Raw genomic sequence first — 21,448 nt, forward strand, 5'->3', positions numbered from 1 at the left:
GATCCACCCCATAATCAGCATCCAAACGCTGACACCATTGCATACACTAGCAAGATTTTATTGAAAGGACCCAGATGTAGCTGTCTCTTGTGAGACTATGCCAGGGCCTAGCAAACACAGAAGTGGATGCTCACAGTCAGCTAATGGATGGATCATAGGGCTCCCAATGGAGGAGCTAGAGAAAGTAGCCAAGGAGCTAAAGGGATCTGCAACCCTATAGGTGGAACAACATTATGAACTAACCAGTACCCCGGAGCTCTTGACTCTAGCTGCATATATATCAAAAGATGGCCTAGTCGGCCATCACTGGAAAGAGAGGCCCATTGGACTTGCAAACTTTATATGCCCCAGTACAGGGGAACACCAGGGCCAAAAAGGGGGAGTGGGTGGGCAGGGGAGTGGGGGTGGGTGGATATGGGGGACTTTTGGTATAGCATTGGAAATGTAAATGAGCTAAATACCTAATAAAAAATGGAAAAAAAAAGAAAAAAAATAAGGATTTACATAAAACCTTTTTGTCTCCTGTAAACACCATAAAGATACTGAAGTCTGGTTTTGAAAGTCACTCATGAATACATATTTAATATAAATATGCAATCCTGACATTATAATAGCACTATATTCTTGTGGTAACTAATTTACTAATTTACCCAGAGATGCCATTGCTTTTTTTTTTTTTTCTGTGTAACAAAACATCTAAAGCCTCAAGGGCAAAAATGGGAGTCTGCTACACCCACTCCAGTAGTGACTCGCATGACAGAACTAGAAACCTGGACACAGTCCCAAGGCAAAAAGTTTATGGAAACTTAGTCTCCTGGAAACCATGGCATCCTGAATAATGGATCTGTGTGCTCTCTTTCAGTATTGTTTTATTATAGGTGCCTCCAATCAATGACTTGCCAAATACCTAAGCAAAACTGTACTTTGCTTCCTGGCCTTAACCAATACCCTAGGTAGTCCTTAAGCCAACCCTGTGTTTGGAATTCAGTAAGAATGTTACTTATTCAGTGACATTCAGAATTGCCTCTAGTATTGTAAGAGAGATAGTGAAAGAAATCAGGCATTAACTATCTTCTACATAGAGTTAGAAATCTCAGGGCAAGCTTAGCAAAGCAAGTTTAGAATTCTTATTATAGTTATGTATGGCAGACTACATTACTTATTAGTAGAAAGTCCCCACACACAATCACTTAGGATAAAAGCCAAGCCACTCACATATACAGGAATTTACAGGAAGTAGATTGGCTGTGATTTGAGGAGGAACTAGAATGCTGCATTTAGAATGCTGCATTGTTCATGAGAAGGTTAGCTAGAGCAGAACTCCCTAATTAGAACCATGACTTGGGTGTGAAAGCTCTTGCCCCGGGAGTGTAAAGACCTCACACTTGGCTTCTAAGAATATGGCTGACCTTAGATGAGCTGACTTTGTCTCACTTGTTTTATTGCCCAGTTCCTGCCAGTCTTTATGTTTGCATTCCTCTGTTTTGTGTTAGAGTCATTAATCATCCAGTAACCTCATTGTACCTCGCCAATGTGTCACCTAACTTCCCTATTTCCTTCTGTATTAAAAGTCTGATGCTCAATTTGACAAATTATATTCAGATTCAACACACTCCCTTGTGTCCCTATTTGTTTGTCATTTCTCACTGACTCCTTCCCACCTGATCAGGACCCTGATTTCTCCTGCAGGCTGAGGGGGGCCAACTGAGGCGGGTGAGCAGCAAGAGTCATTTACTGTTTCAAGATGCTGTGGATTTCCAGTGTGAGTTTGAAATGGTTGGATGGTTCTTGTGCTAACATTGCTCAGCACCAGTAACCTATGGAATGATTTGACTAAATGTTAACACCTACACGGGGCTGGGAGTTCGTTTGCATAATCACCTATGGTATGGCCAGTGGGTACCTCTGTACTTACACTACTGGTGTTCATGGTTTCCTTGGGGGCAGCAAGGCAAGACTCAGTCTTTCGAGTTCCAGGATTCTCTACCTCTGTGATATGTATTATTACTGCCTCACCCAAAGCAAGTTACATGGCCAAGCCGAATGTAAGGAGTATTTGGGCTTTCAAAGAGAATTAAGAGAGAGAACAATGACTAATTTGGGGGAAATTATTCTAATTCACACTTTGAGTAACTTCCTAATGAAATACAAATATATTGACTAAGTCACAATAATGAATACATTTATCCTTATAAATTAATCAATGAGTTCATGTAGTTTTTAACTCAACACATGCTGAAAGATAGAATCAAAATACTTTAGAGTCCTAAGACACGTTGTGTATTTTCTTCTTTCTCAAACATAATTTAAGTATTTGAAGTAGAAAAAACAAAAACCAACCAACCAACCAAACAAACAAACAAGCAAACAAAAAACCAACTTAAATTTATAGCAGAAAACACAAAAAGTGCCTGGGCCTCACTAATTCTTCTTAGGAAATACATAAATACAGTCATGGGAAAAGAGGAAGCTCTCTTATAAAATATGGAAAGACAGATTAGGAGAAGAATGTCAAATCAAGTTATTTTAATTATACTATCTAATAATGCTGGCTAGTATTGTCTATGTCTCGAGCAACTAGCAACTCCATTTATAAGAAAGAATGGGGGAACTTATACAAAGTATAGCTATATTTGAAACAATGTTGAAGAAATTTATCAAGAAATAATACCACAACTAATGTTTTAAATAATCATTCCCAGAGCAAATCTCTTTCTAAAATAATATAAAACTTTGTATGTAGTGATGAGAATATTGTTAAACAAATTATCCAAATGAAACCATTAGCAAAATGGATTCTAACAGGAAACTATTTTTACAATGTATTTTATTTGTGTATATGTGGGGGTGCATGGGGGTGCATACCTGTCCTTGGGAGCCAGAAGAGGTAATCATATCCTCTGGAGGTGGAATTATATGTGGTTATGAGATGTCTAGATGGGGGCACTTGGACTAAGGTCATTTATACCATATCGATTGTTTGGATTTTTTGGATTTTTTTGTGTTTTTCTGAGACAAGATTTCTCTGTGTAGGCCTGGCTGTCCTGGAGCTTGATCTATAGACCAGGCTGGCTTTATCTCCTTGTACTAGGTCAAATCTAAGTGGATTAAGGAACTCCACATAAAACCAGAGACACTGAAACTTATAGAAGAGAAAGTAGGGAAAAGCCTCGAAGATATGGGTACAGGGAGAATCGATAAATGGGACCTCTTAAAATTGCAGAGCTTCTGCAAGGCAAAAGACACTGTCAATAAGACAAAAAGACCACCAACAGATAGGGAAAGGATCTTTACCTATCCTAAATCAGATAGGGGACTAATATCCAATATATATAAAGAAATCAACAAGGTGGACTCCATGAAATCAAATAACACCATTAAAAAATGGGGCTCAGAACTGAACAAAGAATTCTCACCTAAGGAATACTGAATGGCAGAGAAGCACCTGAAAAAATGTTCAACATCCTTAATCATCAGGGAAATGCAAATCAAAACAACCGTGAGATTCCACCTCACACCAGTCAGAATGGCTAAGATGAAAAATTCAGGTGACAGCAGATGCTGGCTAGGATGTGGAGGAAGAGGAACACTCCTCCATTGTTGGTGGGATTGCAAGCTTGTACAACCACTCTGGAAATCAGTCTGGCGGTTCCTCAGAAAATTGGACATAGTATTACTGGAGGATCCCCCAATACCTCTCCTGGGCATATATCCAGAAGATGTCCCAACCGGTAAGAAGGACACATGCTCCACTATGTTCATAGCAGCCTTTTTTATAATAGCCAGAAGCTGGAAAGAACCCAGATGCCCCTCAACAGAGGAATGGATAAAGAAAATGTGGTACATTTACACTATGGAGTACTACTCAGCTATTAAAAAGAATGAATTTATGAAATTCCTAGGCAAATGGATCGACCTGGAGGGCATCATCCTGAGTGAGGTAACCCAATCACAAAGGAACTCACACAATATGTACTCACTGATAAGTGGATATTAGCCCAGAAACTTAGGATACCCAAGATATAAGATACAATTTGCTAAACGCATGAAACTCAAGAAGAACGAAGACCAAAGTGTGGACACTTTGCCCCTTCTTAGAATTGGGAACAAAACACCCATGGAAGGAGTTACAGAGACAAAATTTGGAGCTGTGACAAAAGGATAAACCATCTTGTGATTGCCATATCCAGAGATCCATCCCTTAATCAGTGTCCAAACGCTGACACCATTGCATACACTAGCAAGATTTTGCTGAAAGGACCCAGATATAGCTGTCTCTTGTGAGACAATGCCGGGGCCTAGCAAACACAGAAGTGGATGCTCACAGTCAGCTATTGGATGGATCACAGGGCCCCCAATGGAGGAGCTAGAGAAAGTATCCAAGGAGCTAAAGAGAACTGTAACCCTATAGGTGGAACAACGATATGAACTAACCAGTACCCTGGAGCTCTGGTCTCTAGCTGCATATGTATCAAAAGATGGCCTATTTGGCCATCACTGGAAAGAGAGGCCCATTGGACTTGCAAACTTTATATGCCCCAGTACAGGGGAACACCAGGGCCAAAAAGGGGGAGTGGGTGGGTAGAGGAGTGGGGGGTGGGTATGGGAGGCTTTTGGGATAGCATTGGGAAATGTAAATGAGGAAAATACCTAATAAAAAATTTTAAAAAAAAAGAAGTAAACTTGCCTCTGTTTCCCAAGTATGAGGATTAAAGGCATTCACCAACACTACCTGGCTGCAAGACTTTCCACAACCAGGCCTACTCTCAAATACCTAGTAAACTACTTTTAGTAAATAAACAACTTAAGTAAATACAGTTTATGTTATACTTCACACAAGACAATCAGGTATCCATTAACGTTGTAACTATCAATTTTTTCAAACAAACATGAAAATTATTCAATAAATAATATCGAAAAATATTTGCATATATTGTGCCCATGTGAATATATACACATATATATACAAATAAATATGCATATATACACACAAATATATAGTACATGTTATATATATATACAGATATATGCATACTCATACATATATTACAGACATATATCTCAGACTTGTTTTTGTTATATAACTTCAGAATATGAGTAGTTGACTTTGAAAGTATAGAAACAAGTTCTTATGTATCCCTATATGCCTGAAATATTTTTTTCTGATTTACTAATAAAATATAGTACCCTGGATAATTACATCTGAAAGGAAAAAGATTTAAATTCACTTAAAGTATTATACTAATAATATCACATAAAAGCAAAACATATGAGATGAATTCTCCACCTCTGCCAGTTTTAAAACAGGCCTTGTCCTGTGCAGAATAAAACAAGTCTTAATATAGCTGTGTTTTATTGGTAAATTCTAAAATAAAGAGTAGAAAGCAGATGGAATTACTGTGATATCCAAAGCTGAGCAATGTCATAAAGGTCCAAAATAAGCAATAATGATTACTAAATGCGAATAACCAAAGTCATGCATTTAATACCTTACTTCTCTGTGCACTAAGCTTGAGAAGACACTCTGTGCTTTAGCAAGCCCAGGTATCATCCACTATGCCTCACCTGTTTCTAGTGGAAGCATTTTTTTTTCAAATATCATTAAATAAATTTTAACTTTAGTTTCAAGCAACATTATTAGTATTTCTAGACTGTGCATCTCCTTTGCCCGGCTCAAAAATGACTCAGAATATAACTCCAAGTTATCAAGCTTGGGAAATTGAAATGGAAATTCAGACGTGGGCGTTTTCAGTGTGGTTAGGAAGCATGCAATTGAAATTGAATGCTCAGCAGTAAACAGTACCGGAGCCAGAGGCCTTTTGAATTTTCATTACGAAATTCACGTAAATGATTAAAGCATTTGCAGATAGGGTCTTCTCTTTCCTTCATCAATAAGAGCAGCATTTGGAGGTATTTAATTTTGAACCAAAAAGGCAATGGCATTCACAATGCAGAATCTATGATGTTTAGGAGTGTGACAGACACAGGATTTGTATTGTGGTTTATACATGAAGGAAACATGGGGCAGTAAATACTGAGATGAAAGGGAAAGGCTTTAAGCATTTAGGGGGAACAATGTTCATTTGATCTTCAATTTTAAAACTTCTAAACTTTATTTAGCATGGTGTTCCGTTGCTATGTTTGGTTTTAGACACAAATATACTTGAGCCACACAGACAGGAAATGTGGGAAGCTCTGGTATTGATTTCAGGAGATTTCTTGTCTTGTGTATAAGTAGAAAAATGTCTCCAAACTACAAAAGAATCTATTTGATAACAGTGGCCGGAAATGTAATTTATCAAGATTTATGATATTTAACTAACTCCTGAAGACTTTCAAAGAGTATTGCAACGAAAGCCCACTGAACTTGGTGCTTCATGTAGAAGCTTATGCTAAGATGCACAGACTCCTCACTTGGGCACACAAGGTACCAGAGGTGGATGGAAAGCCCACTATCTTTGCCTTATTTTGTTTGTATCTCCTTCCCTTTGGATGAAACTCCTTGATTCTACATGTGTATGACAATGACTATATACATTGATACCAGTGATACCTGATACATACCCTACCAATTTAAAGGCTAACAGAGCAAGGGCCCTAGATAGGGTAGATTCCAGGGACTGAAAAACCAGAGCATTCATTCAGCATTGATTCCAGGAACTAAAAAGCCCATCAGACAGAATACACTTGGGATAATCCTAACCATCTGTGAGGTTAGGCTTCATCCTGGAATAGGAGTTATCTTCTCAGAACCAACTGATGTCCTTTTGCAATGACTGCTAACAATCTCTTTGGGCCACTTTATCAGAACCCAAACTAAACACTAATTAACCAAACAACTTGACTGTCTACTTAATTATTCATTCTGGCAGTCTTCTCAATATACTTTTTCTCCATTTAAATGTAAAGCACATGTCAGTACATCATAAATGAACTTGGGATCACTGAATGCCTTGTTTGTTTGCTTGGTTTTTGTTTGTTTGTTTTCTACTTTCCAATGCATACATGACTTAAATCTGCTCCCCTCTTCCCAATGTTCTTTATGCCACTAGTTATCACTGTAATTTGTGTACTACATTGGGGTCTAAACAACATGAGGTCTAAAGGAGTCAAATCAAGTCTTACCTTAGACACTACCTTATAGTTTGGTCTTAAGCTACTTCTCTGCTCCTATGTCTTCCATTTGAGAAGGAGGTGTGTACCCAGTTCCTGTCGCACTAGTGCATTTTGGAAATGGCTTGTTTATCCTCACAAATTGACAACTGGAAAGCAATTTTCTTTAATATTGGCTGTATCATGGATTTTTTTTAATTAGGTATTTTCCTCGTTTACATTTTCAATGCTATCCCAAAGTTTTATCCCTATACAATTTAAGGATATTTAGATGAGATATGGGACATTAGAATTTAAAGTTGTCATTTAGAACAAGTTAATACTTAGGGCTGATAGAATGTAATGGATGTGTTCGAGGGCAGAATGTGATTCACATCATGGAACCCTGTCTGGATCCTGTCTTACTCCCATTCTCCTAATCTGTGTTGAAAGAATTCAGAAGAGACACAGAATGCAGAAGATAAGGCAGTGTACATCTCAAAGAATCTTTGTGGACTCTCACAGATGATCGAAGTGAGGCCTGTAGAGAAGACACCCCAGATTCACATACTAGATGGTCAGATCACGGAAGCCAGAATAGCAAAACTCGCATCCCGTTTATGGTCTTTGTTTTGTCGAAAGGGTCAGAAGGAATTTTTGGAATCTCACTGACATTTACAAGATGCAATCAGCTTAGCATTGTATTTCATAAAATGTTTTTCTAGGATACATTTTTACTACAAAATGGTCTTATTGGTTAAGGATTCCATAAAGTCCAAAACAAATAGTTGTCTGTTAACCATCCTTCAGGCACGTCAAGCTATGATGTCAGCACCAGAGATCATTTTCCTTTCCCTGGCAAGAAAAATGATTCAGGTTTTAACCTCTGAATGTCCCTTAACATACAACTGCTTCCGTCTTTTTATAGTCCACTGACAATAAACAAAAGGTTCTGGTACCAATAGCCCTCAAGTATGCTAATGTCTAGCTAGCTACCCAGCATGCTTCACTCTTTATGCGTTTGTTCCCTTGAGTTCACATACTGAAACCACAATCCTCAGTGGATTGGTATTAGAAGGCTGATAAAGTAGATGAACAGGTGGTAAAACAATGAAAAAGGAGCCTTCCTTCATAGGGTATCTATGCCCATGAAAAGGAAAACTCTGGAGAGCTTTCTCATGCCTTTTACCATGTTATTTCAGGATGAGCAGAGGTTATCTATGGATTAGGAAGCCGGCTCCCACACAGACACCCAATGTGCTGTGACCTTGATCTTGGACTCTTTAGTCTCTATTGCTATGAGTAATTACTTCCTCTCAGTTATTTCACCTACCCTAGCATCTTGTTGTAGCACTCTGAAATGAAGCAAACGCATTGAAGCTAAGATGCATCTTGGATTTACAATAGATGTGACTGAATTGATACCTTGTCCTACAAGTTCAGACTTTAAGAGAGAGTTGAGCTACCAAATGTAACTCGGATAGTTCTGAGGATACAGGCAATATTTATAGGCATAAGATCGGGTGATATAATTTACAGAAGAATCACTGAAGTGTTTTGAAGAGAAGGAGATATGTACTGACATCTGGGAATAGTGAAAGGGATGGGGGCTACAAGGGGAATTGATAATGAGTGTCAGCAACCCAAAGACTGGGGTTTGCTCCTCTGAGAAGGAGTGAACTATATTTGCCACTTCCCACATACTTAGAGAATGGGAGTTACTCTTCCTATTTCCTGCACCAGCTTTTCTTTTCCCACGGTGATTGGCATTACTTGTTCAACAATTGATGGTAAGTATGAGAATTCTATTTGCTTCAAATCACTGGACATTTTTAGCAGATATGCTATAGAACTGTTTCTGGGACTTGTACACAAGTTGGTTGTTGGTCTTTCTCAGTGTTGTTACATCCTAGTATTCTAGATTTAAATGAGAGGACTATCCTGTGTGGTAGAGTCATTCATGACCACTGGGAAAAAGGCAATGCTGCTGGAACTTAGTTCCATACAAACAAGCAACCAGAACCATCAGAACCATAGCATCTCACCGATGTGCACACTGATGAGTCCAGATAGAGTCTTCATGTAGCAGATGAAATTGGAAATAAATCTGAATTTTGTAAACTCCTGAAACTCTGGTGCTGCTTGTCATGCACTACCTTGCACCTTGCAATAGCTAGATAATTCAATACTGTATATCCACTTTAAATTATGTCATCATTTTCCCAATTGTACGCCAGCAGTGTGTCTGGATCAAAACCTTGACTCATTTAGAATCAAGAAAAATGAGAGAGAAATATAGAGGGATATATATAAGTTATATGAATTTGATAGGAAGGTTGAACCAAAAGAAGTCTGCATTTATTTATTATGATTCTGAATAATATGCTGGCTTGTCTTTCTTTCATAATTTACCTCCTTAAAATGTTTTTGTTTCTCAAACAATTTTACATCCACAGGTAATCTGAGGAAAATGAAAATGTCTCATTGATTTGATTGACATCCACTAAAACTGAGTACTAAGAATAAGGAATATTTCTAAGACTCAGACTTATTCACAGAAAGATTTGTGTTAGTAGCTTCATAATCTGTGCAATCCTTTATGATTTCTTCCACTTAGTTAAATGTAACATCACTGGGGAGAAAAATAGATTTGTCACCAACCTCTTTTACAGCACTCCATAGACTGTCTTAAATGCAGATCAAGTATTCTTTCCCCAATAGTCTGCTGAAGGGTTTAATTGAAGGAAATTATATTTCATGCATATATCACGTAATTAGATGCAGGCAGAGAAATCTGATGCACCTCACTTTCTGAAACCCATTTACTAAACATGTAAAAATGGTAGAATTTTGTGAGGATTGTTATTTATGGAGAAATTTCTAGATGCTGATTTTCAAAAGAGCTCAGAAATCTTGAATGCTCATCATGAGCAGAATAAGAGTAAGGAAAACAAACCAAAAAAAAAAAAATTGCTCTTTTCTGCCTTGCACCTCTATTGTTTAATTGTGCAGTGACCTGCTTCCCTAGATGGGACATGAGGACAATGGGATGAGTGGACTAAGGAGTTTCCTCCGAATGCTGAGATGTCTGGGCAGGAGTCCCTTTAAAACAGAAGGCAATAACTTCTGCCAAGGCAGTCTGTTGAAGGCACATACCATACGCAGAGAAGTAGTAGTTACAAGTAACAGGAGATATTGACTTGCCCTCAAGCTGTGAAATCATCCCTCTCCATTGCTTACTCTGCTGCTTACACTCTTGAGAAATCTTTACAAATGGGGTTCTTTCCACTTCCCTGCATTGTCATGAGATTTGATACAGGAGCAGTGCATGGACATATACCAGGTATAAGGTCACATGATCTTTCTAATGTGATTCTTAGGACTGGTTAATTTCTATTAGTATTACTCATCCTTTGAGTTGATCTCCTTTGGCAGGGGTGGGGAAGTCAAATGATCCTTTTGTAATAATCTTATGGTTGGGGGTTGTCTTAGTCACGGTTTCTATTCCTGCACAGACATCATGACCAAGAAGCACTTAGGGAGGAAAGGGTTTATTCAGCTTACTCTTCACGTTGCTATTCATCACCAAAGGAAGTCGGGACTGGAACTCAAGCAGGTCAGAAAGCAGGAGCTGATGCAGAAGCCATGGAGGGTTGCTCTTTACTGGTTTGCTTCCACTGGCTTGCTCAGCTTGCTTTCTTATAGAACCCAAGACTACCAGCCCAGAGATGTTACCACCCACAAGGGGCCCTCCCCCCTAGATTACTAATTGAGAAAATGCTTTGCAGCTGGATCTCATGGAGGCATTTCCCCAACTAATCCTCCTTTCTCTGTGATAACTCCAGCTGTGTCACGTTGACACAAAACCAGCCAGTACAGGGGTCATCAAAGCATAAGGAGCTGTATTAAAGGATCACAGCCTTAGTAAGGTTGAGAACCACAGCGAACATCAGGACGGATTACTTTTAGGAAGTATTTTTTTCCAGCAATACTTCCTAGAGGGTAGGATTAAATATATAGAGAGTTACCTCATTTAGGACAACTTTAAAAATACGTATAAGGGTTCTGTTTAATAACATGATCTCTAAATTCACAGAGCCTTAATTTTTGTGGTAGATAGAATATCATACCAGTGTGCAAATAAAATAATTGGAGAGACAGGCAGAGCTAAATTTCCAACAGGGTGGTAGAATCACCATATGACTGGAGTGGTCAGTGCTTTGAACAGCTTGTAAAATACAATTATTCAGGTGAGAGATGTGGTGAAAGAACTGGCACCAGGCTCACTGACAGAGGGTGAGTCACACAAATCTACAGGAAAGGGAGATCAAAGCAAAGGGGACCATAGTGCAATTTACCCATAAGAAAGAGATGAATTTGGCTTGCTCAAATATGGAAACTGCAAAGCTGGAATGTGATAGGAGCAGAAAGAGCAAAATAACCAGGCACGAGTCACATGTGGAGTCTGCTTTCCTTTAGTATTGGGCAACATTTCCTATAGAAATACAGGTAGTTCTGAGACAGCAAATTAACCGACCAAAAAGCCTGCTGATGGTTTATGAGAAAAGACAGCATCACAGAAGAAGTTATTCACACCAGTAAATTACTGCAGATGTTTAAAGGCTATTTCCAAAGCAGAAAACAGACACAGGCATCTAGAATGAACACCCAGCTAGCTCTCCAGCAGCAAAGCTTTGTTATAGGGAACCCCATTAACACATTTCCCAGGGGTGACTCTTCATCTCTGCCTCAAGGGATCTTCTTGGATTCCCACTGAGAATTTGGTAACTCTTCTAGAACAAAGCTCAGGACAGCATGAGTCCCTGATAGGACAGCTGTACCCCTGAAGATGTCATTCTCAATCCAGAACTGGTCACAGTGATCATTTTCTGATCAATGATGGCTCCAGGGGTCCCCATACAGATTTCAGAATGGAATTGAGGCCTGAACGCCACTTTCCTGCAGGGAGCTGGAAGGCTTTACTATAACTGAATTTTTCACATTGTAAGGACAGACAGATACTTTCTTTTTAATTAGATATTTTCTTTATTTACATTTCAAATGTTATTCCTCTTCCCAGTTTCTTCTCCAAAAACCCCCTATCCCCTCCCTGCTCTCCCTGATCCCCACCCAACCCACTCACTCCTGCTGCCTGGCCCTGGCATAGTGCTTTCTCAAGAGCAAGGGCCTCTCCTCCCATTGATGACCTACTAGGCCATCCTCTGCTACATATGCAGCTAGTAGGGTATTTCTGCATTAGGGTAAAATTGAAAGTTTTCTTCTGCGTTATTTCTCAAATGAGTTAATCCTTATGGTTTCTCTTCATAGCAGAGAGTTACTCCTACTGGGTTTTCCACTAAGTTTAAAAAAATAAATTTAGCATATAAGAATAATCACAGATAATCCCATTCAATTATTTCCATGTCTTGTACTTCTGTCTTTATGGTGTTTGTACCTTTTTGTCTTCTCTTTGACCAATACATTATTAATTGAAGCAGTGATTGATTAGTAAATGAATAAAATGCAAACAAGAAATGCAATCCTTCTCTAGAAGATAAAATAAACTCCTCCTACAGCTTAAGTTTTTAAAATAGCTTTACACTTAGGTTCTTCATCCACAGCTAGGAAAGTCATCATGTTAAACACTTGATTCCTGCCATAGGAACAGCAATCCACTAAAGGTTGTATGGTTACCAAGGTGATGTCTTTCCCACCCAAGCCATTGTCACAACCAACAGGGAGTTCTAAAGTCAACCTGGAAACTAAAGGAGAGACACAGCAAAGGATCTCTGTTTAATATAAACTCTTATTAATTGTTGATATTTCCTGCAGAAATTAGAAAAATATTATGAATAAACCTTAACATTTTCATGCAAAAATATAAATATAATCTAGTTCTAAATGGAGAGGAAAATGAAAATGCTTCCAAGGATTCAAACTTATAGATACATATTCTGTCCATTTACATCCCCACCTTAGTCTACAGACATGTTACTTTGCTCTAATATATTATGAAGAGATAAATATATATTTGTGATATATAATAATTGACACAAACTCCACATTCTTATCCTTGTTTTGCAGATATTATGTTATGATAATTTGTATATTAAATAAAAGTACACATTTTAATATATATATATATATATTTTTTTTTTAAGATTTTGTCCAACTTTACCAAACTTCTAATTAAAAAGGCTTCTCCCATAATGGTTCACGTTCTGTTAAAATCAAGTAGTGAGGAAAAGGCTCGTGATGTCTGCATACACTTCCCTTTAAAACTGAAAATAAGCAGAATATTGAGTCATGATGCTCCATAGTCTCATAGTCTTTAGGACATGTTAAAGGTACTTTTGGAAGAATTGACTATTTGATTGTTTCAAGCTCTGAATACAAGAAGGAATCACCATAATTATGTGTGAGACCTAGGCTTTGCTTAAAACTAGTTCAGTTATGAATTGACATATAAAAATTCAGGATCTTAGAATACCTGTAAAGGGCACACATGCATGCACACATATGTACATATGCACACATGCACAAATACAGGCATATGTACACACACATGGGTACATATACTCACATATGCATATGTGCATCTGCATGTTTGTACACATACATTGACACACTAATATGGACACACAATCAACTAAACCCATATGAGAATACACACACACACATATATATATGTGTATGTATGTATGTATATATATGTATATATATATATATAGACACACACACACATATAATTACACACACACAATATACCTACCTACATACACATTAAAGTCAGACATGTTCTAAAACCACACTTTGGTCATTCCTCATATTTACCACTTGATTTTCACCACATTCCTGATCATTAGGCTGTTCTTCATTTAAAGTCATTATTACATTAGTGGCTTCTATCCTGAAACGCTGTTATATCACCATGGGGCCTAACAGGGAAGCCAAAGCTGCAGCATAACTCAGTATCAGTTAACAGCTCCATCTACTGATTCACTGCTGGATATCACTACTTTCTCATTTGGATGACCTCTCACTGGGACTGGAGCAGAATTTAAGTGAGTCAGTTGACTGACTTTTAAATTCTGGATCAACTTCTGCCTGTTGTCATGATGCCTCTCCTATGAGAAGCATTGCCAGTCTTTTTATGTCTTGCACACTTTCTCCACCTACATGCCAGTACTTTTGGTAGTGGAACAGTCTAGTGCATGCTGGCCCAATCTCCTCTGCTCACGGTGACACTATTCAAGCATTACCACTATCAGGAGACCAATGATGAACCTTTTCTTATTTCTCCTCCTCTCTTCAGAAGAGGCGAAAAACATATATCTCATCCAGCCAAATCTCAGGAGATATCCAATTCTAAGTCCAAACTAGAAACTGCCAAAACCTACATCTTAGAAATGCATCTTTTTCTCTAAAAGTGACCCCCAATATGAGACAATGCATTTCATTACATAAAATCAGGACTGTCTGCTCTATAACAACAACAAAAAATTATTAGATACATTTGTATTCTGAGTTACTTGTAAGTTACTATAACAGATGTATAAGAACCTGTGACTTTTTACATAACAAAAGGGTCCAAGGAACCATTTAAACAAGGTAGTTCAAGTTACTATTCACGCAAGCCCCGAACTCTAGACTTGAAAGGGTGGATAGTGTAAGATAGAAGAACTACCCACCACTCTGTGTTGTTGCTTGTTACTTATGGATCTAGTTTATTTTCTTATACATGGATTCAACTAAAAACCCTCAAACTATTTCTGAAGTTATTTGTTCATCATTAGTTCTTTTTACATTCATTTAATTTGACAATTTCATATGAGAATATTGTATCTATACCATTTACCTCTCTCCTCTCTTCCCACCAATTTCTCCTGTGTACCCCTTACTCCTCAATTGCACAACCTCTTTCATTACTGTTTTACACACATACAAACATACATACACACACAAACACACAACTGAGGAATTCACTTAGTGTTGCATATGTGCATATATGTATTTAGAGATGCCTTCTGGGATTAGATAACTTAGCAGGGGACTTACCATTAGAGAAGAATGATTCTCCATCTCAGCAATAATTAATCACCTAGATCTCTTTATCATAGAGTGATGCCTTGTGACAGTTGCTGCATCCATGTTGGGTCGCAACTGGTACTAAGATTACAGAAGTGTGCCACCATATTTGCTGAAATGAAAAATTGCTATCACGGTGTCTTATAAATAAGTGATTATGTTCCTCTCCTTTGTGTGTCCTACAGCACTTACTTCTCTGCATACAACAGGACTAATGTTCAGATAATTAGTTTTATTAAAAACTAACTTTTCTTTATGTCGTCACCAGTGCCTATCACAGTACATGTGTCTGTTCTCTGGTCTATGTTGCTAGGATAGACCCCTGCCCGCCCACCCACACACATACAAATGTCAGTCTCTACAAAACACTTTAGAATGACTTTAGCTCAGTAACTATGTATCAGATCTATCATTCAACCACCTTTTCTAATTTCCAGAAACATTAAGAGTTCATGGGTCTAGTTTGGTGTGGATTTAAATAGTTTATATAGACACAGACTATTGCCAAATGCCATTAAATACCCTGACCAAAATTAAAAAAAAAAAAAGAAAAAAAACAGAATTGTTATGGGTACATATTTCCACAGTGAATCCCAGCACCCTAAACACCTTTTGTTAAGCAAAGTGGCACCTGCCATAACAAGTCCCATAATCATGACACACACACACAACATTACAGACAAAACCTCTCCAACATGCCAATGTGTGTGTTTACGCCTCGGGATCTACTAACACTTCCCAAGCAGAAAATATTTGCTGTTGAAACAAATAGTTCTTTTATAAATCCCCAGCTGGGCTGTGAAGGCGCTGACTATGCTGTTGATTTGAGGAAATATCATCACTCATGTCTCGTCCAAGTAAAAATGAGGGGTTTTATTTATTTAGTTTTTGCTCCACAGAAAGCTGTGCTATCTAAATATTAACTGTAAGCAGAAAATATCCATTTATATAATCATTATATTCATACATTAATTAATCACTTTCTTGTGTTTTCATTGAACACTTCTTTTTGCCTATCCAGCAAAGGTACTGAAATTATAAGTGTGAATACAACAGGAAGGTAGCTGTCTCAACATATATTTGCCTTCCTCAAGTAAGCAAATAAAACACATGGATATATACCTATAATATACAATATATACTTATGTTTATATAGACAAAATGCAACACTGAAGTATAATAGCTGCATGCCATATACAGAGGCCAGTTTAGACAACTGTCTCAGGAACATAAACAACCAAAGTTAGGGTGCATAAAAATATAGAAAGTTTTAATAGGTTTTTAATGAGAATTAAAATTAGAGATAAGGCAGCATGTACGAAGCAGCAGAAAAGAGAAATACATAGAATATACATCGCATATTAGAAAATTGATGGAATATTTTAGCTAAAGTGAGTTGCTCCTGAGAGAAGAATAAGAAGCACAGTAGATTGCTCTGAGAGGTGTTACAAGGAAGACCATTCCAAATGTTGACACACTGTTTTGGTCAAAATCTTTGGGGCCTGGGATGAACTCAGAACTAAATACTTTTGTTCTGCTAAGGGAACACAGCAATTAAGTGCTTCCTAGGAACACTCTGCTCCACCCACAGATAAGGGACTCATTCAGCCTTCATCCGAGAAGATTCTCTTGCAGTTGGTGAAAACTACTACAGGGAGCCACAATTGGACACCATGCAGACTGGGAGATTTTGAAACACTCTGTCCTAAAGGAGATGTTCTAAAGATGACATTCTTCCCCTCAGAATGCAGGGAGATATGAGACAGAGTGTACAAGCTTGAGGTGAAGTAGGGCATCAAGAAGCGTGTAAGAGCTCAGAGTGACGTAGGACATTGATGAAGTAGTGTCTTCCAGACACATCAGGATTGATACACCTGTGAATTCACAAAGACTATGGCAGAATGCACAGGGCCTAAACAAGTTCAAGACACATGGGTTTCCAGCACTGAGGAAGATATGGACCTGATATTCATCCCTGATCTAGAAGCTATCTCCAATTGACAAGTGCTTGCAAAGGAATAATTAGTTTTCTCCAATGGAGTCTCCCTTATTAACCACATATCAGGAAAGTTCACAAATGGAGTATTATATGGACAAGTCAAAAGGAACTCAATGGTGATTTTGCATACTTTGTTTCTCATCTTGCCTTGTTTGAGTACATTTTTTAATTCTTATTTATCTTTTGCTTTTAGATTATAGTTTTCTGTTTTGTGGTGTTTGTGTTTGTGTGTGTGTGTGTGTGTGTGTGTGTGTGATGGTTCATTTGGTATTTTGTATTTGCCTGTTTGTTTTTTAAAGAGAGAGACAGAGAAGGCATGGGGTTGGATAAGTAGAGATGTGTGGAGAATCAAGAAAGAATTCTGGGAGGGAAACCATTATCAGAATGTAGTGTATGAATTTTCTATTTTAAAAAAAGTAATGAAAAAGCTAGGCATGGTATCACATGCCTTTAATCTCTGCACTCAGGAGGCAGATGTATGCATATCTCTATGAGTTTTATGACAGTCTGGTCTACAAGAGTTCCAGGAGAGCTGAGGCTGCTACCAAGAGAAACCCTGTCTCAAAAACCCAAAAAGAAATAAAGAGGGAGACAAAAAAGGAAAACAAAAAAATAAAAGAACATGAATGCAATCAAGGAGAAACAAACAAACAAAAAGCAATTTCTGAGATGAAGAAGCCATTGATTAAGACACCACTACAGCACTCTCATTGAAATATTGTATTAGCTCTTCGAAGGATGGACCTTTTTCTTTTTAATTTCTTTGAGGGTATTATTTTTCCATAATTAATTTCTGAGGAACTGATACTTTGGCTTATGACAATAAAAGAAGAGCAGATCCATTTTGTGGCGAACGTCTAAATGTCACAAAGTAATCTGCTTGGGGAAAAAAAACAAGCGCAAGCTCTTGTAAGCTTTATTTGAATACACATTCTGGCACTCTAAAATTCCACTTTAGTTTTCAAGACTGTATTTCTCAACCTTAGTTTCTGCGTGAAGATTTACAAGTAATTTTATCATTATCTTTTAAAATGAAGATTCCCGGACACAAATTCATACCTACTAAACAGAAATTACTGAAATTTCAACATAGAGATTTGAGGGGTGGGGGTTAATATAAGTTATTGTCTCATTCATCCTAGTTTGTAGTTAAAGTAAGCTTAAATGTTTTTCTGTGAACAGTCTAAGATGTGCCTGTACTTTATATTGTGTCTCTACCCCTTGTAGAGTCATACATGTTTTTACATGTGTCTGAAGCTCCTGCAAGCACTCACAAACAGAATTTAGGAACCAACATCCTAAGAACCAGTGTGTGTATTGTATATGTGTTTGTATCTCTGTATGTATGTGTGTGTGCATTGAGTATGCATCTGTGTGTATCTCTGTATGTGTGTATGTGTGTACAAGTCTGTGTATGTGTGTGAACATTTGTGTGTGTGTGTGTGTGTGGGTGTGGGTGTTCATGTCTGTGTGGGTATGCATGTGTGTGTGTGTGTGTTTGTGTGTAGGGTTGGGTGCATGCAAAAAGCATGTGTGGAGGTCAGACAACTACACCTGAAGTTGGACTTCTCTCTGACTTTGTGGGTCCAAGAATCAAACTCAAGTTCTCAAGCTTTTCAGAAAGTTGTATTATCCACTGAGCTATTTTGTCAGCTTCTGTTTCTTTTCTCTCCAAATAAAAATAGAAATAATTAAATACATCAAATGCTACCCCAATTAGAAGTTAGCACATTTTTTTTCAAACTTAGTAAGGAAAAAAAAAATGATTGTGAAAAAGTCATTCTAAAAAAAGCCTCCTTTCTAAACTACAACCATGTGCAGTTTATTCATTTAATTTCAAAAGAACTTGGATACAAAAGATTTTGGGTGATAACCAGCAAAGACCCAATTAACATTTTTTGAGGGTTTTGATTTTTGCCAGTTTTGGTGACCTCCCTGTGTGTCTCACTCAGAATGAAGATGACACAGCAAAGGAACTATTGATTCTGCATGATCTCTTGCTTGTCTGGTCCTCCCTAAAGTACTCAAAAAGATAGACTGTTCTTGACATAAAAGTTTAACGATGGTCGATCTGACTGACAGTGCTCGACAGTTATCAGAGAAAAACAACACCACTGTTATTAACCCTCTCCTCATTTCAGACATCTCCAAATTCTTTTCTCATTTCTTAATGTTTGGCAAAGGTGAAAGAAAGTCAAATTTGAGGCAAGACAAGGCTTTGGCCTGCATTGAGCAAAGGTGATTGGAACAGCATTAGCCCTTCTTCTTTGAAAACTGTGTCCGCAGAGGAATCCTACAGATAATCTACACAGTAAGTGGTGTGAGCAATTTCAGATAGGAAAACCTGTCAGAATTCTGATCTCACCCACACACTTCTGCTCAAGTTTCTTTTGCCTCTGGGAACCAAGGCCCCTCCTTGCAACAGTAATAATGAGAAAAAGTTGTGAAAAGGTTCTTGGATGGAGGGTTAGGTGATCTGAAATAAATCCCAGATAATCTTAGCTCTTTCTTATGTTATTGAAAACACTGAACCTCTGTGCACCTGAAACTTTTCATTTTTAATGTGGGTTTCATCTGGGCTCCAAAACTTCACTCAACCATTATATTTTATATTCAAAGTTTCAGTAACTACCACCAAGCAAGTATTTGGTAACAATTAGTGAAATAGATTGCATCAGAATTTCCAGAGTATTTTTTATTTCCTGGATCCCCATATACTTGTCACTCTTCAACTACATTGACAATTCATTAAAAAAATTTAAAAACAAAACTGGGTGCTGGAGAGATAGCTTAGAGGTTAAGAGCAATTTTGTTTATTTTCAGAGCACCAGAGTCTGATTCACAGAACCCATGGCAGGTGGCTTACAAACTATTGTAATTTCAGCTCAATTGGAAACAATCTGGTTGTCTACAGTGTATGATTAGTGAATTATGGCATGCTCCATCATCTCATTTGTCATGAGAACTTCAAAAACAAGAGTATATCTTATGAATAAGTAGTAAGGTACAATGATAAATAGAAAGCAGATATCCAGTGTAATAAAATATGGCCTTAAAATATAATGATATAATGTAATATATGTTAATGATATGAGCTTAATCATTTGTTCAATAACAGACACTGTTCACAAAGATGAATGAATGAGCACACCTGATAAAACTTTGAAAAATTAACTTATAAAATAGGAAATTCCCAGTACTAAGGATCACATATAGTTATTTTCAAAATAATACTGGGTCAATAATAAAGATCAAGTTAATCGTTAGTTTATTATTAGAGTACAACTTCATACGTGCTTGTCTAAAGAGAGAAACTCTGAAAAGATTCAAATTCCTTATGGTTGCTCAGCTGACCCCAGAATTCTGCTCCAACATATATATCACAAAGAGTTTTCCCTAGAAGCTAGAGTCCATAAGTGAGCATGATCCTTAAGACAGTGCTTGTAGGGATGAGACACTGAAGATGATTTTAATGTTCATCACTAAAAGAATACAAGACGAAATATACACATTGTAGTATCATCATGTGTTCAACAGTATTAACTACACACACACACACACACACACACATGCACACACACCACATCCCACCGCACCACACTGCACCACACCACAGCACAAAACACTTATCAGCATGAATATTTAAAACTTAGAGCTCAATGAGAAAAGTAAGACTTTTGTCCTTTTATTCACTTCCCATATTCTACATGCTTGTCACTGTATAAAATGTACTTTTATTTCTATATTACCTTTTGCACATTCTGATTGCCTTAAGTCAAGTCTATATTGCTTGTAACTTCTAATAAACTATAACTGCTATGTAATAGTTATTTTAATTCATTTATTAGGAGATTTTATATATATATATATATATATATATATATATATATATATATAAGTTTAGTATGAGTATGTGCATATGTGTGTGCATGCACACGTATATAAAAATTTATATAACTTTAATATGGAATGTGTGCATATGTGTGCATGTATGTGTGTAAGGCATGTTTAGATCCATGTGTGTGCCTATGTATGGGAGCCAGAGGAAGATGTCCAGTGTCCTCCTCTGTCATCATGATCCTCCTTGTTTTCTCTGGACAGAATTCCCGACTGGACCTGGAGGGAGACTGGCAGCCATCAAGGTATGGAGATTCTGCCATCTTTACCACAGCACCAGGAGGACTGTATTTATGAGTATAAGTGAAACCATGCCCAGCTTTTTAAAAAACAAATTTATCATACATGCTTGTATGTAGAAATCAAATCCTG

At 37.5% G+C, this 21,448-nt stretch overlaps 1 long non-coding RNA gene across 1 annotated transcript in view; it reads right to left on the minus strand.

The window, feature by feature from the left end:
- Positions 1 to 1,254, minus strand: part of Gm30853 (predicted gene, 30853) — a 32,452-nt gene extending 31,198 nt beyond the window's left edge. The window contains exon 1 of the long non-coding RNA NR_155764.1: positions 1,216 to 1,254. This is a non-coding gene — a long non-coding RNA (predicted gene, 30853). The remainder of the gene's footprint in view (positions 1 to 1,215) is intronic.
- Positions 1,255 to 21,448: the final 20,194 nt, after the last annotated feature.

The sequence above is a fragment of the Mus musculus genome, chromosome 10, assembly GCF_000001635.26.
Source record: "Mus musculus strain C57BL/6J chromosome 10, GRCm38.p6 C57BL/6J".
Lineage (NCBI taxonomy): Eukaryota > Metazoa > Chordata > Mammalia > Rodentia > Muridae > Mus > Mus musculus.